General features: G+C 45.0%; 1 pseudogene; it reads left to right on the top strand.

Annotated features, from left to right (window-relative positions):
* The first annotated feature begins 290 nt into the window (after positions 1-290).
* LOC104664644 lies at positions 291-2,066 on the top strand (annotated as a pseudogene).
* The last annotated feature ends 1,810 nt before the right edge of the window (positions 2,067-3,876 follow it).

Raw genomic sequence — 3,876 nt, 5'->3', positions numbered from 1 at the left:
CCATGCCTGGCTAATTTTGTATTTTTAGTAGAGATGGGGTTTCACCATGTTGGTTAGGCTGGTCTCAAACTCCCGACCTCAGGTCAGGATTCACCTGCCTCGGCCTCCCAAAGTGCTGGGATTACAGGCGTGAGCCACTGTGCCTGGTCAAGATCCGATGTTTTTAAAAAGGGGAGTTGCCCTGCACAAGCTTCTCTCTTTGCTTGTTGCCATTCCACGTAAGATGTGACCTGCTCCTTCTTGCCTTTTGCCATGATTATGAGGCCTCCCAGCCATGTGGAACTAACACTTCAGTTATGGAAGATCAAGATGAAGATGAGTCCCCAAAGAAAAATACTCCTTGGCAGATAAGTAATGGAACATTGTCTGTGATTGTCTCCAGAAGCAGGCCATCAGAAGGAAACTACCGAAAAGAAAAAGACTGTGTCTCCAATATTTTGACCAGTGGTCTGAATCAGATCAGGTGGAATTTGTGGAACATCTTATTTCACGAATGTGTCATTAGCAGCATGGACATATTAATTCTTACCTGAAGCCCACGTTGCAGCAGGACTTTATTGCTGCTTTACCTGAGCAAGGCTTAGATCACATAGCAGAAAATATTCTTTCGTACCTGGATGCCAGGTCTCTGTGTGCAGCAGAGCTGGTATGTAAAGAATGGCAGTGAGTGATCTCAGAATGAATGCTTTGGAAGAAGCTGATTGAACAAATGGTAACCACTGACCCCCTATGGAAAGGACTTTCAGAAAGAAGAGGGGGGGATCAGTACCTGTTTAAAAACAGACCCACAGCTAGCCCTCCAAATTCATTTTATAGGTCATTATACCCAAAGATTATCCAGGATATAGAGACTATAGAATCCACCTGGCAGTGTGGCCGACACAGCTTGCAGAGGATTCAGTACCGCTCTGAAAATAGTAAAGGCATCTACGCTTTACAGTACAATGATGAAAAAATTATCAGTGGCCCACAAGATAATTCTATTAAGATCTGGGATAAAACCAACCTGGAATGTTTGAAAGTGTTAACGGACACACAGGCTCTGTCCTCTGTCTGCAGTACGATGAGCATGTCATTGTAACTGGCTCTTCGGATTCTACGGTGAGAGTGTGGGATGTGAACATGGGTGAAGTTCTTAACACATTAATCCACCACAATGAGGCTGTACTGCACTTACGCTTCAGCAGTGGACTGATGGTGACCTGTTCCAAGGACCGCTCCATTGCTGTGTGGGACAGGGCTTCTGCGACCAATATCACTTCACGCCGTGTCCTGGTTGGCCACTAAGCTGCTGTCGACGTAGTAGACTTTGACGACAAATACATCGTGTCCACCTCGGGTGACAGGACCATCAAAGTCTGAAGCATGGGCACCTGTGAATTTGTTCGTACTGTCAATGGGCACAAGCTAGTCTTGTCTCCAGTACAGGGATGGGCTGGTTGTTAGTGGATCATCAGATAACACCATTAGGCTCTCGGATATTGAATGTGGCTCCTGTTTAAGAGTCCTAGAGGGTCATGAAGAATCGGTCGCAGAAGCCCTGTCCTACAGAGCAATGGAGCAGTCCTTGGAACACATCACCATCAGTCCACTGCTGAAGCGTTAAGTGCGGTACAGCCTCATTGTGGTGGATTAATGTGTTAAGAACTTCACACCCTGTTCATATCCCACACTCTCACCGTAGAATCCGAAGAATGCATCTCACCAATGCATCCGGTTTGGTAACGAGGGTTGTCAGTGGGGCCTATGATGGGAAAATTGAAGTTTAGGACTTGCAAGCCGCTCTTGACCCTCGAGCCCCAGCAAGCACTTTGTGTTTGCGCACATTGGTGGAACATTCTGGACGTGTGTTTCAGCTACAGTTTGATGAGTTTCAAATCATCAGCAGCTCCCACGATGACACTGTTTTGATTTGGGATTTCTTAAATGTGCCTCCCAGTGCCCAGAATGAGACCCATTCCCCCTCCAGAACATACACTTACATCTCTAGATAACAGTCTGCACTTTCACCCATTTCCGGGTTTTCTAGTCTTGAACTACTGCCTACTTGGCTATCAAATGCCTAAGGGAGTTCATTCACAGCTGAGTTATGAAGCTGGAATTGGTTCTAGATGCTGGGTAGATGCAAAGTAGCCTAACTCTTCAAGTCCCGACATTTCTCACCTCTGATTCCGGCTCTACTTTGAGAAGGAGACCTTAGCATCACCAACTGGAAAGTAGCACAGAAGCGCATTTCCTTCCCTCATCTGTGAAAAAAATCTAATGTTTCAAATATAAACTGTTCATAGAAAAGGAACATAGAATCTGTTTTACAGAAGTAAATCAACCGTCAAAAGAAGACTTGACCTCTATATTGCTTTGCACTTTGGCTTGACATTAAGAAACAGCATTCTTCTTCAGTGAAATTTTGGGTGCCAAACACCTACCTGCTCAGAACGTCCGCGGCTTTCATTTTCAAAAGTTAGCATTCTCCTTTTGACCATCCAAGTCATTATGAATTCTGACTTGTTGTATTAGGAACATGTTGGACAATGGAAAAACCTCTCTGGGTTGTTTTAGTAATATTTTTTGGATTATACTTCCTTTCTGTACCAATTTCTTTTTTTTTTTTTTTTTTTTTTTTTGAGACGGAGTTTCGCTCTGCCACCCAGGCTGGAGTGCAGTGGCCGGATCTCAGCTCACTGCAAGCTCCGCCTCCCGAGTTCACGCCATTCTCCTGCCTCAGCCTCCCGAGTAGCTGGGACTATAGGTGCCCGCCACGTCGCCCGGCTAGTTTTTTGTATTTTTAGTAGAGACAGGGTTTCACCATGTTAGCCAGGATGGTCTCGATCTCCTGACCTCGTGATCCGCCCGTCTCGGCCTCCCAAAGTGCTGGGATTACAGGCTTGAGCCACCGCGCCCGGCCACCAATTTCTTTTAATTTAAAGAACTGTAAGTCAGTTGGCCGGGTGCGGTGGCTCATGCCTGTAATCCCAGCACTTTGGGAGGCCGAGGTGGACGGATTGCGAGGTCATGAGATCAAGACCATCCTGGCTAACATGGTGAAACCCCGTCTCTACTAAAAATACAAAAAATTAGCCAGGCGTGGTGGCGGGCGCCTGTAGCCCCAGCTACTCCGGAGGCTGCAGCAGTAGAATGGCCAGAACCTGGGAGGCAGAGCTTGCGGCAAGCCAAGACTGCACCACTGCACTCCAGCCTGGGCAACAGAGCGAGTCTCAAAAAAAAAAGAACTATAAGTCAGTTATATTATTTCCCAACATAGCTCTTTTATTTTTTAAATTTTTAAATTATATTTTAAGTTCTGGGGTACATTTGCAGAACATGCAGTTTTGTTACATAGGTATACACGTGCCATGGGGGCTAGCCCTTTTATTAACTGTTCTCTGTCCCCCAACCATCTCCTGATATTTGGTAGAGTAACACCTTTATACGTGTGCTTGCCTCCTAACTTAAAATACTGTATTCGCATGTAGATATAATGTACATAACAGTTTAACCTCAAAGTTGCTGGGGTCAGGGCCCCCGTGCTTGAGATACTAATACAGTGTGTTCACACTTAGCCGTGAGCTGGGCTCAAGAACCTGATACCAGGGTTGGTGTGGATTACCTGGAACCCTTCCCGCAGTATTCCTACAGTGTTTTTATTTTGTTGTCATTGTGTGTGTGTGGTTTGTGTGTGTTTTTAATGAGAATCTTGTTTTAAAATGTAATTTCTAAAGTTGAACACGGGATGTTTTATTTGTTGTGCAGTATGTATTATATAATAGAGAGGTAACAAACATGTTTTGTTCTTATTCTTTTTCTCGTAAGTACTCCTGAGTACTAGTGGTCACTTCCCATAGTATTCATTTGGCTTCACTGTCAAAAATCATTATT

The sequence above is a fragment of the Rhinopithecus roxellana genome, chromosome 13 (assembly GCF_007565055.1).
Source record: "Rhinopithecus roxellana isolate Shanxi Qingling chromosome 13, ASM756505v1, whole genome shotgun sequence".
NCBI classification, from domain to species: Eukaryota; Metazoa; Chordata; class Mammalia; order Primates; family Cercopithecidae; genus Rhinopithecus; species Rhinopithecus roxellana.
The sequence above is the reverse complement of the archived record's forward strand: the minus strand, read 5'-3'. Positions and strand labels throughout refer to the sequence as shown.